Genomic DNA, 16,979 nt, shown 5'->3' on the forward strand with positions numbered 1-16,979 from the left:
CATTGGTGAGGGCGAATCTCTGGCTCACTCTACTGAATCAATGCTAATCTCTTCCAGAAACACCCTCACAGATACACTCAGAAGTAATGTTTTATCAGCTATCTAGGCATTCCTTAGCCCAGTTAAGGTGACACATAAAATTATGTAAATAAAATAAAATAGATTCAATGTATTTGGATAAAACTAACCAATAGAAAGATGTGAGAAAGGGTAACATTTTGTTGTTTCAGTCACCTGATCTGTGGTACTTTGTGATGGAAACTATAGCAGACAAAGACACCACCTTTGACCTGTACATCCATAAATGATGTATAACTGTGTTTCTTCAACTCCAGTCACATGGGTTTTCTTTTGGTTACCTTTTTGTTATTGATTTCCCATGTAATAGCATTGTAGCCAGAAAATGTGGACTCCAATTTACCAATCATTTGAAATTGGTTGAGGCTTGTCTTTTAGCCCAGTATGTGTACAACGTAGGTAAATATTCTGTGCATGCTTGACAAGAAGGTGAATCTATAGTCATGGTTCTGTGGTCCTTCTATAGCTGTTGGGTCAGGCAAGGGGGCTCAAGAGAAGTAAGAGATGGTGGCCAACTTCCTTGCTGCCACCAGCTAGAAATAAATAGCCTTTGCAGTCTTTGTTATTTCCACACATGTTTAGCTATTTTGGTTATTTTAACCACCATTTTCAGTTGTTTTGTAACCTGTCATGTGGTCTGGTACTTCTCAATTGAAGGTTTCTTCTTACCAATCTCCACAATAAAGAACTTGCTCTCTCGACAGGGACTCAGAAATGCTCCTTTGCATCTCCATTTCCCTTACCTCACAGCCCTCTTCTAACCTGGCCTCATGGCAACAAGCTTCCCTCCTTCATCTGTTCTCCACACAGTAGTCAGAAAGATGTTTCTAGAATGAGAGTTTGCTCACCTCACTGCCGATCCACCACCTCCAGGCCAGCCCCGACCTCCATGCCTCTTGCTGTGTACTCAGGAGACAACTGTTAAGACCCCACCCAGTTCATTGTGTTGTGTGTAAATCTGCATTAATTCTCCCGAGAAAGGCAAGAACCTCACAAAGGGTGAAATTAACAGGATCGTGGTGGGTTCTGTGTAACACTTGGTGGTGAGCATCTGAAGCCAGTAATGGAGCACTGAGTGAAGTGCTGGGGTTCAGATCTGTCTCCCTGGCTTTCACAACCTGACATGACGGGAACTAGAAGAAAGATGTTGCTGCATAACCGAAGCCAGACCTCTGTGGGAAGTTGGCCTGTCAGTGGGCATCACTCATCCATCTGGAGAAAAAGCCAGGATGAAGAATCTGCCTGTAGGAAAAGGAACTAGTATTTGGAACACCCCAGTGGCCCTGAGCATCTGTTCCACCACCCACTGCCAGAAGCCTTCCTGGGTCACTTTGCTCAGAATGGAACCTAGCCTGAGGTCAGAAAGGTCCTCCCTGTAAGGTGATACTTAAGAGAGAGACCTGCGGAAAGAGTCCCAGTTAGAAAGGAAAACTCTTGCCCAGAATTTCCAGCTTTACTGACTGAATGGCTGCAGGGCTCTGATCCACCGTCTTAAGTCTGAAATCGTAGATAGAAAACTTTTGACTGTAAGGGATTCATTTGACATCTTAAATTGAGTGTGCATTAGTCAGATTTGGTTCTTCAGGAAAAAGAGAGAGAACCCTCTCTCTGGAAGGTTATCAGCCTGATCAAGTACTTATCAAAGAGGAAGGCTTTCAGGACTGTAATTCATTTTTACCCGATGGTCTGCCTTGGGCTGCCAGAAACATCCCTCATTGCTAACCAAGCAGCAGTTTTATTTAAATCAAAATAGTTTCTATTTACATAATTTAAAGAAGGTCTTCAGAGAAGGAAGAAACAGGCTTTGTTAAAAGCATTTCCTCCAGCCCGGCTCTGAGCAAACATTGTCTCATCAATCCTTCCCACTACAGTAAAGGGAGGCTCAGAACTTCAGAGTTCCATTTTTATAGAGTAAGAAACGGGCTGTGTGCCCAAGTGGCTACCCACAGCTTGGGGGCCATAATCACTTACTTAAAACAGTAGGTTGATTCACTTCACTGTCCGATACAATTAAACTGAACTTTTAAAAAGTCATTTCTGCTCTGTTACACAGCAGTAGGACAGAACAAAGACCAGAAAATAGTACCTTACAGTTTCTTCTCAGTTTTCCATTTTTACCATGTTCTACTAGATTCTCAAACTTCCATCCATCTAAGATGTTCTCAAATTAGAGAAGTAAGCAGTCCTACTTTGCACAAAATCACAAGGAGGTATCACCTCCCTCTGGCCAGAATGGCCATCATCACAAAGTCTACAAAAGATAAATGCTGAAGAGGGTGTGGAGAAAAAGGAACCCTCCTACCATTGGTGGGAATGTAAATTGGTGCAGCCACTATGGAGAACAGTGTGGAGGTTCCTTAAAAAACTAAAAATAGAGTTACCGTACGATCCTGCAATCCGACTGCTGGACATATATCCAGAGAAAACCATAATTCGAAAAGATACGTGCAACCCAATGTTCATTGCAGCACTATTTACAGTAGCCAGGACATGGAAGCAACCTAAATGTCCATAAACAGAGGAATGGATAAAGAAGATGTGGTACATATATACAATGGAATATTACTTAGCCATAAAAAAGAATGAAATAATGCCATTTTTTGGCAACACAGATGGACCTAGAGATTATCATAGTAAGTGAGGTAAGTCAGAAAGATGAAACTGAGCAGGATCCTGCGGGGCTCCTGGGCATGGAAGCCTTCCCGTGTCCCCCATTCCTTGTTTGTAGGGAACAGGCTCCAGCCTCCATGACCTTCCCTGAGTCCCAAAGGGCAGATTCGAACAGTTGCTAATCAGGGAAGGGAGGGGATGCAGAGACAGGGGAGGAGCAGTCAAGAAACAGTAGTGCAGCCTTGGGGCAGGTCCTGGTTCTGCCTCAAGGGATGCACATAACAATATCTTTAAGCTCTTCTGCAAAACTAAAACCCCCAACTAATGGAAGATGTAGCATTCTTCAGATTAAAGAAACTAGAGAAGCTCATCAAGAGATTACTTGAGACCAGATTAAAGGAATACAGGCCTTGCACACACTCCAATCTTATCAGCAACCCCGCCCTTCAACCATTGCTATAAAACTCCTCACCAAATTCTCCCAAGTGGGACACACAGTTTTGAGGGGCGTGATCCCACTGTGTCCCCCTTTGCCTGGCAAAGCAATAAAGCTATTCTTTTCTTCTTCGCCCAAAACTCTGTCTGCAAGATTTGATTTGGTACTTGTGCCTAGAGGCCGAGTTTTCGGCATCAGAGAGAAAGACATATCATATGATATTGTTTATATGTGGAATCTTAAAAAAAAAAAAAGATATAAATAAGCTTATTCACAAAACAGATAAAGACCCACAGATATAGAAAACAAATTTACAGTTACCAAAGGGGAAGTGGGGGAGGGGAGGGATAAATTAGGAGTTTGGGATTAACATATACACACTCCTATATATAAAATAGATAACTAACAAGGACCTACAGTATAGCACAGGGAACTGTACTCAATATTTTATAATAACCTATAAGGGAAAGTAGTCTGAAAATATATATATATGTATAACTGAATCACTGTGCTGTACACCTGAAACTAACACAACATTGTAAATCAACTATACTTCAATTAAAAAGAGAGAGAGAGGGCTTCCCTGGTGGCGCAGTAGTTGAGAGTCCGCTTGCCATTGCAGGGGACACGGGTTCGTGCCCCGGTCCGGGAAGATCCCACATGCCGCGGAGCGGCTGGGCCCGTGAGCCATGGCCGCTGAGCCTGTGCGTCCGGAGCCTGCGCTCCGCAACGGGAGAGGCCACAACAGTGAGAGGCCCGCGTACCAAAAAAAAAAAAAAAAAGAGAGAGAGAGAGAGAGACAAAAGCATAAAATGGAATCATTTTTGGATGCAGTGTAGTCAATGACAGCATTTGTATTTCCTGCGCAGATTGTGCCAAAACACTGTAGCCTGGTCTACAGACTGTGTGATAGATGGGTAGATAGATAGATGATAGATACATAGACAGAAGATGGATACATCAATCAATCATCAGGGTGGCTACTTACCCTCACAACACCACTGAGGTAGGTGTTACGATCGCCATGTTACACCTGAGGCCCAGAGAGGGTCAACACCTAGCCCAAGGTCACACGGCTAGTGAAAGGCAAAGCCAAGATCTGATCCACACCAAAATCTAATCCACACTGTCTGGCTACCTCTCAAAATACATCCAAAACAGAACTCACACTTTGTGTAGTGTGAACAGTTAATTCTACTGGGTCGCTACTGAATTGAATTACATCCTAGTGCACTGCAAACTAAAATATCCAGTAGCAAAAAAAATTTAAAAAAATAAGCCAGCATACTGCATATTAGTTTAAGTGTGGCTGTTTCGGGGCCAACTATTTCTTTTAAAGCTCTGTCCTAAAATTAAGTTTTGATAGGTTTCTAAGCCCAAATGTGGCAGTTTAGGCCCATTAAATTGATTCAACAAAGAGGCCATTAGTCTGACGTGGTCTGATGCTGTGGCAGCTTCATAAGCAAACCAGAACCTAAGCCCGTAAATGCCTCAAAGTTCCCAAATCAAAAGCTAAGGACAACCAATTGCAAACAGCCAACTATGCCTCACGCTACAATCAAGCAGTGATTTCCTGTCTTTGCCTCCGCACTCTCTCTATATGTATCTTTCTTCTCTGGGGACAGTGGGTGGGGGCCTGAGAACAATTTCCAGTCTGGTGCTGCACGATTTGAATAGATTTTTGCTCCAAGAAACTCAAAACATTTTAATATGTCTTAGTTCCTCCTTTAACAGGCCCCAAAGGTATGTTAAAAAATGATTAAAGACAGCTTAGGTGATACCAACAAATTTTACTTAACCCTTCATGAAGCAGACAGTCTCCATTAGGAAAATGGCAAAATGCGGCAGAAGGCAGGAGGCGTTTACAGGATAAAACATAAAAAACAAGGACTTGAGTGTAGAGCCCAGAGTTGGCTTGGCATTTGGGGAGTGGCTGGCCAGAGACACTGCGTTTCTGGTCAAGCAGAGCATTTACAGGGCCACCAAAGTTATGTTGCGGTTTGCTGACGTGGTAGCCCCGGGTCCAGAGCATCTCCACCTGGGGCCTGGTAATTTATTTCAACAACACCTAAAGCTGCAGAGTTTAGTGATCACCTTGGCCCTCGAGGCTGGGGGGATGGAGCTTCCAGGGGGACTTATATTATCTTTTCCTGTGAGGGCCAAGCCAGATGCCTGGGAACGCAGTCGGGTTATGGACTCTGTATCTGGATGTTTACTGCCTAACTTTTCTCAAGTTTCTCCTGAAATTCCTGCTCATCCTCAGTATCCACCACTAAGCAACCATTTTGTTAAGTGTTTTTTTTTTTTTTTTTTTGATCAAGATAGGAATTTCCTTGTAAAATTTATGGTTTAATGGCTTTGTAATGTATATTGTTTCTTCTACAATCTGTTTCTGACATTCATTCAGTAAATATTTATTGAGCATCTACTACCTGCTGAGTGAATTGACATAAGGAGAAGCAGGAACATGTGTCATTTAAGAAGCCTGCATGTTCTCATTCACTATATTATACCACTGGGCAAAACACAGTGCATCTGATTCAGGTAGATCTAGAATGTTATTATGAACATGCTAAATTGAGTAAGGGGTCCAAGTCCTTAGGATACATGGAAAGATAGGCATTAACTTTCCCAGACATGAACAAAACCAAAGCTTCTCACCTTACACACTTCCAAACACTGACCCAATGCAGAGAGCTTAATGTCAGGGTCTTAGGTGTGTGACTGTCCCCAGTCATAAGGGATACAGATGAGTGAATGTCACTAATGAGAATGTCCAGCTCTTATAGTGGGAGTGATAAGGGTATTTAAATGTCATTTCCATAGAAATAAGTCAATAGTTCTTTTAACATTAGCATTAAATATGGTGTAAAATTAGTTATATATTCTAACTTTTGTCTAGATCATTTCTCTACATTTTAAAGCAGTGACTTTTTTTTTAAGTTGGCATTCGTATTGGGCCCTCTCACGAGACAGTATTTACAGGCCCAGATTTTCTCCATTTATGCTTAATTATAGTACAGCTTTATGAACAAAGAGTTGAAAATTTGAAAAGGGAAACATGAAAATGAATTATTTTATAGAGAACAGTACATTAAATGTCACCTTAAACTTACCCTAGAGTCTCAGTAAACATGGTAACTACTTAATAATTCAAATTTATGATGGCTCCAAATTATTTTATGATATCAAAAATGTCTGAAGAAAACAAGGAACTGAAATCTTAAAATATAGATCCTTAGTTAAAGCCGTTAAAGGAATAAACTTCAGAACTCTGGAGTCACTCTTCCTAATTCTACTAACAACCCATTTCTTTCTCTTGCAAAGCCCCCTTCCCTTTCTTCCTTCCCAGAAATGCCTCCGCCTTACCCCCATGAGGCTGGTTTTACATTTTTACACTCTAAAAGGGGTACAGACCACCTTAAGAGATCAGAGACGTAGTGGAGGAACATGACAGGTTGTGGGCCTCAGCTTAGAGATCCCCACCAATTCCCTGGGCCCCATCAGCTGGGTACAGGGGACATCACCTTCCTTCCAGGTGGTGAAATCTTTGATTGCACAACCCCTGCCGGGCCCATCGGGTGAAGGGCACTATATTGATTTTTCTGCTTCGTTTCTGTTTGTCTCATTGGTCTTTGATGGGGCCCAGTGACTCACTCCCAACCCAGTCAGGACTTTCTACATCTTGATAACACCTAGATGACTAATGCCTACAACACCTGGGAAGCTCGGTGAAGGCACTGTTTGTTCAGACCACACTTGCTCCAAGGGCTTGTCCTTCCTGGAACAGAGATCAAATGGTGCCGATTGGTAGCTATGTCCCTCCAGTCCCAGAACAAGAGGAGTTGATCCATTCACTCTAGTTGGCTGTGATTGAGCCGACTTGGGGCCTCCCGGGACTGAAGTCAAGGTGTGTCAAGTACACCTGTCCAGAAGGTGAGAAGCTCTTCTAAGTGTGACCAGCTGACACAGAGCAGCCTATTACCTCTCCTCCTTCCATCAAGATGCAGCTTAAATCACCTTTGCTCCATTCATCAAAGGGAATATTTACTGTGGTTGTAATGACTCTTCTCACTGTACCCAAGGCTACACTTAAGACACACAGGCCTTTCAGAAAGCACAAAGGGGCATTGTGTAAACCAGAGCCCAGTGAGATGGAGGAAGTAGTAAACATGCCATTGACAGCTGTGCTCCTCCGGCACGTATGACTTACCTTGGGCTGTGGGTGGCATTGAGTTGATACCGTATTTATTACAAAAGTTGTGCCTTCATTTTAAACATAATTAAATACCTAGGCATTTGCTTTGCATTAAAATTATCAAGCAACAAACATGCTGGGGAGAGAATCTTGGGCTAAGGTAAGAAGTTGTGCATCTGGTCCTCCTTACGTGGTACTGATCAGCTGACAGACCTCATAAACTCACATTGGAATCTCTGTTTTCTCATCTAAAAAATGAGATTAGAATACAACAGGGCAGTAGTTCTCAAAGTGTGTTCCAGGGCACCTATGGGTCCCTGAGCCTTTTTCCTAGTGTCTGTGAGGGCAAAAATTACATATTTGCTTTTTTCATTCTCACTCTCTCCTGAGTGTCCAGTGGAGCTTTTCAGTGACACGTGATATTGCAAGGGATTGAATTCAAAAGCTGATATGAGGAAGTCCCTGGTGGCACAGTGGTTAAGAATCTGCCTGTCAATGCAGGGGACACGGGTTCGAGCCCTGGTCCGGGAAGATCCCACATGCCCTGGAGCAACTAAGCCTGTGCACCACAGCTACTGAGCCTGCGCTCTAGAGCCCGTGTGCCACAACTACTGAAGCCCTCACGCCTAGCGCCCGTGCTCTGCAACAAGAGAAGCCACCGCAGTGAAAAGCCTGTGCTGCAACGAAGAGTAGCCCCCACTCGCCGCAACTAGAGAAAGCCCACGCGCATCAATGAAGACCCAATGCAGCCAAAAATGAATAAATAAAATTTAAAAAAAGGAAAGAAGCAGATATGAGAATCCAAATGCCTTCCACGAAGCTAGACATTAAGAAGATTCACAAAATTGTAAAACAATTCCATGGGTCACACTAATGTTTTAGAGCATTCAGTTACCTTTCATTAAGAAATGTTATTCAGGTGAACATGTAATAGGTCTATCATCATTATTTTTAAATAAATAAATGTTTTCAACATGTTTCAGTTTTGATTTCTAATATGGTAAAAATGTATATGATCTATATCAACAAGAAATTTTAAGAATATAAAGGCATCCTGAGACAAAAAGATTTGACACCCATTGCACTAAGTCACCTTAAGGTCCCTTTGTCATTCCTAATTTAGATTTCTTCGCCTTGTCAGTTTTTTTTTTCCTCTTTACCCACAATGCACTTATGGTCATTTTAATTACTCAATACTTTACTTACTTGTTATGCTTCTTATCTGTCATGTGTATTTCTCTGCTGATGTATAAACTCCATGAGGGCTGAGATGTTTGTCTATTTTGTTTTAAAGTATCCCAGGCTGCCTAGAACTGGGGCTGGCACGTGGCAGGCACCTGATAAATATCTGTGGATGTGAGGGAGGGGGAGGGGAGAGGGAGGAGACAGGGGCATAGCTCTTCCAGTATCTGTATAATTGACAGGGCAGGTTGCACTGTCACTGTTTTATGGGAGAAACCGAGGCTTCGGAAGTGAAGGTCCCTGTTGGAGGTCCCATGGTGGTGGTAAAGCCCAAACTTCCTGTTGTAGCTTCCTCTGTAACGTGGCTGTATAATCTGACCCCAGAAGGCAACCCCTTCTCTAGTCATCCTGGGGGTATCTGAGCCCCCTGGAGTTGGTAGTAACAGAGAGCCTGTGTCCAGTTGTCACTGAAAGATGCATAGATTCCCAGGAAAGAACTCAGAGCCCTTTGGAGGAGCTCACACCATCCACACGGGTGGTGTGAGGAGATCGCTGGGTCTGTGAACAGATCCAGGCTTTGGAATCCACAGGAAGCCTTCCAAGTTCAGTGTAGTGACACGAGTCAAGCCCCATTCACCAGCCCCGGAGTGTTTCCTGCTATGTGAGGCATGCCCTCTGAGGGCCACCCACTGCTTTTGCTCCTGGTTAAGTCCATGATTCAGTAACCACAGCCACAGACCGGGCCTGGCTGCCTCTTCTGGAAATCTCTGGGAAGGAAGAGGGGTTCTTGCAGTCAGCCAGCCAGGATCCTGACGTCCACTGAGCTGGTGGAGCCCCTTTCAATCTCAGCCTCTCCAGCCTGGAAGAAACTGCCTGCAACTCCTCTAAAAGATGCTGGTGCTGCCCTCACCCAGGAAGCCTCAAGCCCTGGGTGGAAGGGGGCTTTTCTGGACCTTCAGGAAGCTTAGAGTCTCTAAGGAGAAACAGCCAAAACTGAGCGTTACAACCCAGGGATTAAGACCCAGGAGTCTGCTTACAACAAGGCTACTATAAGGACTGTGTGCAAAATAAGCAGGGCCCTCATGATGCAATCACCTCCCAAATCCCCTGCCTCCAAATACCATCTCAGGGTGGGTTAGGTTTCAGCACATGAATCTGGGGGCCACACAAACATTCAGACCATAGCAATGATTATTCAAAAAACCCTCAGTACATTTCTACTTTGTTTTCTCCTCACTCTCTTCCCTTCCCTTGGCTGGGTCTTGAGACTCACAGGCTAGGTGACGTGGGGTAGCAGGAGACAAGGCTGGCGATGCAGACGAAAGCCATGCCAAGCTGTTTAGGTTTCATCTTGAGGGCAGTGCTGAGGCACTGAACGCCTTTGAGCAGGGGAATGACATAATCAGAGCAATGGATTAGGAAGCGTATCGGGCTGCCTGGTGTAGCATTGACTGAAAGGAAGATACCAGGGGGAGGGCATCTGATGGGAAAACAACTGGCTGACACTATTGTGCTCATTCCTATTAGATCAGTAAGAATAGGAAGAAGAGATTGTTAGGGAAATGTCAGAGCTAGTATCCACAGTTCCCGGTTCAGGTTTCAGATTGATTTGGAGAGGGCAAGAGATAGACAGCCTGAGGAATGTCCCTGGTCAACAGGGAAATAGCCCAGGGGGAGTGGCGTATCTCAGGGATGGATGTAGCTGAGTCTCTGCTTGCCCTGTGGGTAGCCATTCTTATCACAGGCTGATCCAGCCAGAGACTATACCTCCTAGCCTCCCTTGCAGCTAGATGAAGTCATGTGACTCAATCCAGACCAATGGGAACAAGCTGGACTGCAGTGCGCAATTCTGAATCGTGCCCCTAAACGGAAGTGCCTCTGCTTCTCTTCCCTCCTATCCCAGGAAGGATTGTGGACATGGTAGTGAGTCATCCTCTACCCGGGGAACAAGGGCTGAACAAGATGGGAGGAGCCTAGGTCCCAACATCACTGAGCCACCAAAACCAGCTTTGGACCACCTTCTCCAAGTGTTACGCCCAGGATCAGTAAAATTCCACCTCATTTAAGCCCCTGTATTTGTGGTGTCTTGTTTCTGACATGTTTATGTGCCGTGCTATGTGAAGGGCAGACCCATTTGCTTTTGTTATATTTTAAGGGACCAGCAGGTTGAGAAACTCTATCTCTGGACTATAGGCTCTCAGAGCCACCCATCCTCTGCCCACAAGCTCTGCACTGTGAGGTGTCCACAGCGCATGCCAGCCCGGGAACAGAGGCTGGTTAGGTGTGCAGCAGGCATCCGGGCAGCAGCAGACACTTCACAACTGCTCTGGCAGGGCTGAGCCGGGACACACTCCCGACTGAGTGAGGGCCTCAAGGTTGCTAGGATATCATAGCAAGTTCCGTCGGTGGTACCTGGTGGGCTTATTGGTGAAGCAGAAAAGGTGAATGTGACATGTTATTTGTTCTTCAGCAGGATATTTCGCCCAATGTCTTATATCTTTAAGGGCAGTTATACAAAATGAGTTAATCATCCCTAGGTTATTGCCACCTGGAGGGAGAGTCCTAGTGACACACTACTGATTCTTAGTCACTATTTGTTCAACGACTTGCTTATCAAGGTTATAGCTTACTCAAAGTGGTTAGTGATGGAAGATACTTTGGATAACGAAACTTGGGAGTCGTAAAGATCTGCGAGATAGGACTGGTACACTGAATCCAGTCAGATTCATTCATTCATTCACTCATTCATTCATTACTGAAGGTGCTGAGACACAGCAATGAACAGGATGGACAAGGGCTCTGCTCCCACTGAGCTTGTGTTTTACTTTGCAGTAGAAAGACAGCAAAATAAAAGAAACAGATTAATGACAATTTTTTTTTTTTTTTTTTTTTTTGCGGTACGCAGGCCTCTCACTGTTGTGGCCTCTCCCGTTGTGGAGCACAGGCTCCGGACGCGCAGGCTCAGCGGCCATGGCTCACGGGCCCAGCCTCTCCGCGGCACGTGGGATCCTCCTGGACCGGAGCACGAACCCGCGTCCCCTGCATCGGCAGGCGGACTCTCAACCACTGCGCCACCAGGGAAGCCCTAATGACAATTTTTGAAGTGATAAATGCTAGAAAGAGTGTTACAAGTGTGATGTGACAGTGACGGGAAGGTGAGGCTCCTTCTGATCAGGGATCAGAAAGGACCGCCTTAAGCCAGTGATATTTATCCTAGATGCAGAGACAGGGCAAAGAACATTGTGGAGAAGGGCAAGTGCAAAGGCCCTGGGGTGGGGGCAGTTTCAGGTGTTTCAGGAACAGACAGAAGTAGGTGTGTTGCAGTATAATGATCAAGGGGAAGAATGATGGGCAAGAAGATGGGGCCAGTTGTTCAGAGCACTAGAAAAAGTTGAGATTCTATTCTACTTAGAGTGAGAAGCTTTTGGAGGATTCTGAGGAGAGACGTAGAATTGCGGGATTTACTTTTTCAAGACTAGGTTGACTGCTGTGTGAAGGGTGACTCATAGGAGGGCTGCAGTGGAGGGTGGTCCGCAGTTAGGAGACAGATGCACGGTCAAGGTGAGCAAAATGGTGACAAGAGTATAGAAGCAGAAAGAGTGAGACATGGTTAGATTTGAGATATGCTATGGAAGTGGAGTCCACAGGATTTGCTGATGGCTTATGGGGCTGAGAAAGGAAAGGAATCAAGGATGACCCCCAGGACCTTGGCTTGAACTGGATGATGGTGCTGGTTTCTAAGATGGTCAGTCGTTTTCTCCATCTCCACCATTAAGCCACTGGTGGTTCAAGCCACCCTGGCCCCTACCTTTACACCCAGTGCAGTCACCTGGCTGGCCTTCCTGAGGCCCTCACTCCTGTCCTCCACAGCCTGTGATGGAGTACGTTGAGATCAGCCCTGGAGTCCCACAGAAACACTTGCACGTGCTAACGGACGGGCTGGAAGGAAATCCCAGTGTGGTTCGTGCTCAGAGGAGAGACAGACAGGTGGTCACTATAAGGGACTGTCCTTGGATGGCAGAACTTGGACATGCTTCTGGCCAGGGAGGGGATTGAGGACACCAAGCAGGGGAGACGATTGAACTGAAGAAACAAGACCAAGGCAGAAGCTCCGTCCTGGAGACCAGAAGTGAGGGAAGGAAGAGGTCCTGGTGCACAGAACAGCAGTGACCAGGGGACTCCTCAGGACCCAGCAGTGACCCTGGGTCCAATCTCCACCAGACCACGGGGCTTCCTATTGGGGTACTTTTAGCTGCTGTCCAAAAGTCCATGGGGCCAGCCCAGTTCTCTTCCCAACTCAGGAACAGGGACTGGATCAGATCCCAACGTTGAGGGGCCCCAGAGAGCCCAACAAGGAGAAACTAGGAACAAACAGGGACAGGAGAGACAAAGACGACCTTCCGGTTTCTTCTAATCTTCAGGCCGTTGACCACTTCACAACGTTATTAACATGTAATTGATCTGAATTCTAAGCTCTTATTCTTTTATTTTAATGATTTTTTTCACATGAATCGTAGATGGTGACTCACTCCCAAGATTGCACTTAAGAGTCCAACGTGTATTTGCCACCATAACGCGTGTTGCCCCCACTGGCTGGAACATTCAAGAAAGAAGTTTCATAAACCCCTTTTTCTCATTTTCTTGTAGAGAATGTCAGAGATCCAAGTCACTGCCTAATTCAACTTTTTACTTGTTACCCTATTTTTTCAGTTTACTCAAAACTTCCTTACTGCTGCTAAGACCCCTCACTTTCTTAAAAGGTTCCTGTCCTTTGACAGCACCCCTGGTGCCTCCTTTCTCTCCTTCCAGTGTCTTGTCTCACAAAGGGATTGTATTAGTTTCCTGTGGCTGCTGTAATGAATTACCTCAAACTCGGTGGCTTGAAGAAATGGACATTAATTCTGTCCCAGTTCTGGAGGCCAGCAGTACAGAATCAAGGTGTCACTAGAGCCACGCGCCCTCTGGAGGCGCTGGGGGAGGGTCCTTCCTGCCTCTTCCAGCCTCTGGGGGCTCCAGATGTCCCTTGGCTTGTGGTCGCATCACTCCAACCCCAGCTTCCGTCTTCACCTGGCCCCCTCCTCTTCTCCCTGTGTCTCTCCTCAACACTTATCACTTCATTTAGGAGCTGCCAGGGTAACACAGCATGGTTTCATCTTAAGATTCTTCACTAAGTACATCTGCAAAACCTTTTTTTCCCAATAAGTTCACATTCGTAGTGGGTTAGGACATAGACATATCTTTGGGCGGGGGAGGCACCATTCAGCTCACTTCAGGGATATGACCACTACCCCTCGTGGAGAGTTACTGCACAGGCCAAGAGAAGGGGAACCCACCCAAGTCAAGGTGAAAAGCACCCTGAGCAGTGGGGGAGCCCCTTCCCCCTGTAGCCACGTAGCTGGAGCAATTGAGACATGTCTCAGCCAAGTTTCAAAACCCAGCCCACCAGGGGTCTTCAGGCTGCCCTCACACGATGGAACTGACCAACATGACAGCCTCGAATGCCGAGGGTCACGTCATAGCTCCTTCTGCAAAGCACAAGGATGGCCTTATCTGTTGTCCAGTCAGTACACAGAGCAGACGGCTGGCCCTGGCCTGCAGCTTAGCCAACGGCCGCAGGGCAAGACACTGGCCAGGCTGAGTCACGGTTCCCTCACTGGTTAACAGGGATAACAGGGCATGTTCTGCTTCCCACAGGGCAAGGGACGGGCAGCTGATGTCTGTGGAGCAGTGTGCAAACGGTCAAGGGCTACACACATGCAAAGTACTATGTACTCTCAATGAAAACTTCAGGAGGTTTTAGTCCTGAATCACCTTGAAGTTTGCTCTGTGACTTTGGACAAGTCATTAAATTGGAAATACTAACGTTATCCAAAATAAGTAATGTCACAGAAGGTAAACCTAGGAAAAGCATAAAGTCCAATGTAAATGCAAGATTCTGTCACTATTCTGGTTTTTTACTATTTCAGCAAAGTATTATAAAAGACATTGCTAAAAAACTACAAATAGAGCTACCATACGATCCTGCAACCCCACTCCTGAGCATATATCCAGAGAAAACCATGATTGGAAAAGATACATGCATCCCAATGTTCACTGCAACACTGTTTACAATAGCCAGGACATGGAAGCAACCTAAATGTCCATTGACAGATGAATGGATAAAGAAGATGTGGCATATATATATATATATATATATATATATATATATATATATATAAAATGGAATATTACTCAGCCTTAAAAAAGAATGAAATAATGCCATTTGCAGCAACATGGATGGACTTGGAGATTATCATACTAAATGAAACAGACAAAGACAAATACCATAGATATCACATGTGCAATCTAAAAAAATGATACAAATGAACTTATTTACAAAACAGAAACAGACTCAGACTTCAAAAACAAACTTATGGTTACCGGGGGGATGGTGAGGGCGAGGGACATTTGAGATTAACATATACATACTACTATATATATATAAAATTGATAATCAACAAGGACCTACTGTATAGCACAGGGAACTCTACTCAATATTCTGTAATAACCCAAATTGGAAAAGAACTTGAAAAAGAACAGATATATGTATATGTATAAATGAATCACTTTGCTGTACACCTGAAACTAACAAAATGTTGTAAATCAACTAAAATCCAACATAAAATAAAATTTTAAAAATGAAAGACATTGTATCATGTATTTATCTCTTTTTATTGGTAAAACTTTTAACATCTGCATCCATACTTATCAACCAAAATTTTACGTGTTCCTCGGAAAGGTGACAGAAATTCATCCTCGGAATTCATGAGTGTCATTTACTCAACAAATATTTATTGAGTGGTGTGTCAGGAATTGTTCTGAGCACTGTAGAAAAGTAGTGCCCTAAACGGATACAAGCCCTGGCCCGATGGAGTAGAATTCATGCTAGGGAAATAGAGAATTCGCAGGGTAAAAAAGTAGAATGTCAAAGGCACATTACATGATGACAAGGGCTTTAGAAAAAAAATCGTGCTGTGTCAGATGAGCAATGGTTGAAATGTTCGATGGGGAAAGAGCTTTCCCAGGAGAGGAAAGGTACCGCCTGGTGTTTGGGGAAGGCCAGCTGGTGCCTGAGGGGCACCAGGATTGGGGAAAGAAGAGAATCGCAGAGACGGAGGGAGGCCGGGTCACAGGACCTCGGGGGTCCTGGTGGGGCCTCAAGCTTCTCCTCTGAGTCACCCGGGGCCAGTGGACGGTTTCAGCTGTTGAGCGACAGGTCTGATGGATTTTTTTTAACAGCATCCCTCTGGCTGCTGTGTTGAAAACAAGCACAGTGTTTAGGTCTTTAGAAATGAGTATAAGTCACACTGAAAAGTCATTTTTAAGATGTCAAATGATGCCAATTATATCTCAATAAAACTAGAACGAATGAATGAATAAATAAAATGTCAAATGGTTACTTTTAAAAAAATTAAACCAGATCAGGTGGTTCTTGCAGGGAAATAGTTGACTCATTTTTCTATACAAACCTCAAAGTGTAGGGTGAAAATAAGGGAACGAGAAGACACAACTCGCTAAGTTTCATCAAACATTCTTCTCCCTCCTTACCAAGAAACACATGTGCTAAAGATCAGAGGTGGGAGGGTCTTCTTGGTCTCTCCTCCATCCCCTACGAGGTAGGCCCGGCTGTTCCTGGGGTACCCCACTGCCGGGAGGGCCGCTGTGAGGGAAGGACAGATGGGACCTAAAGGAAGCCCCATGATGGACCGTCCGGCACAGCCCAGGCTGCTCCTGCCTGGATTGGCTTTGCTTCTTCCTCTGCTACCCAGGCTGGTCCAGGAAAAGAACATGAGGGGTGACCCCTCTCTAGGTGCTCAAGGTGCTCTAAGACTCATCGATAGGCCAGCAGTTTCCCAGGTAGTTGCCAACAGAAACCCGACAACGGTGTATACTAAAATATATATTGGCCATAAAGAAAAATGAGATGCTGACACAGGCTGCAACAGGGATGACCCTTGAGAACAGTATGCTGAGTGAAGGAAGCCAGTCACAAAAGACTACGTGTGGCACAATTCCGTTCATAGGAAATGCCCAGAATTGGCAGACAGAAAGCAGATTAATGGTTACATAAGGCTGGATAGGGATAGACGGGCGGGTGGGGTGACCGCTAATGGACACAGGGCTTCTTTCTGAGGTGAGGAAAATGTTCTAAAATTGACCGTTGCACATATTTGTGAATATTCTAAAAACCAACAACGAATTATCTATACTTTAAATGGATTAATTTTATGGTATGTGAATTATATCTCAGGAAAGGTGTGGATGTGCGTTTGTGGAGTGTGTAGTTTGAAGAGGCCAAGTCAGACTGACGCAGAGTCCCAGACCTGCCTCGGGAGCAGGGGACTGACAGCTACATGTCTGCCGTGCGTTCTGTGTGACAGAAGTGCCCGCTGGCTCCCTGCACGTGGGGACGGGCGTGGGAGAAATGTCCCACCT

Source organism: Orcinus orca, chromosome 5 (genome assembly GCF_937001465.1).
Source record: "Orcinus orca chromosome 5, mOrcOrc1.1, whole genome shotgun sequence".
In the NCBI taxonomy this organism is placed as follows: Eukaryota; Metazoa; Chordata; class Mammalia; order Artiodactyla; family Delphinidae; genus Orcinus; species Orcinus orca.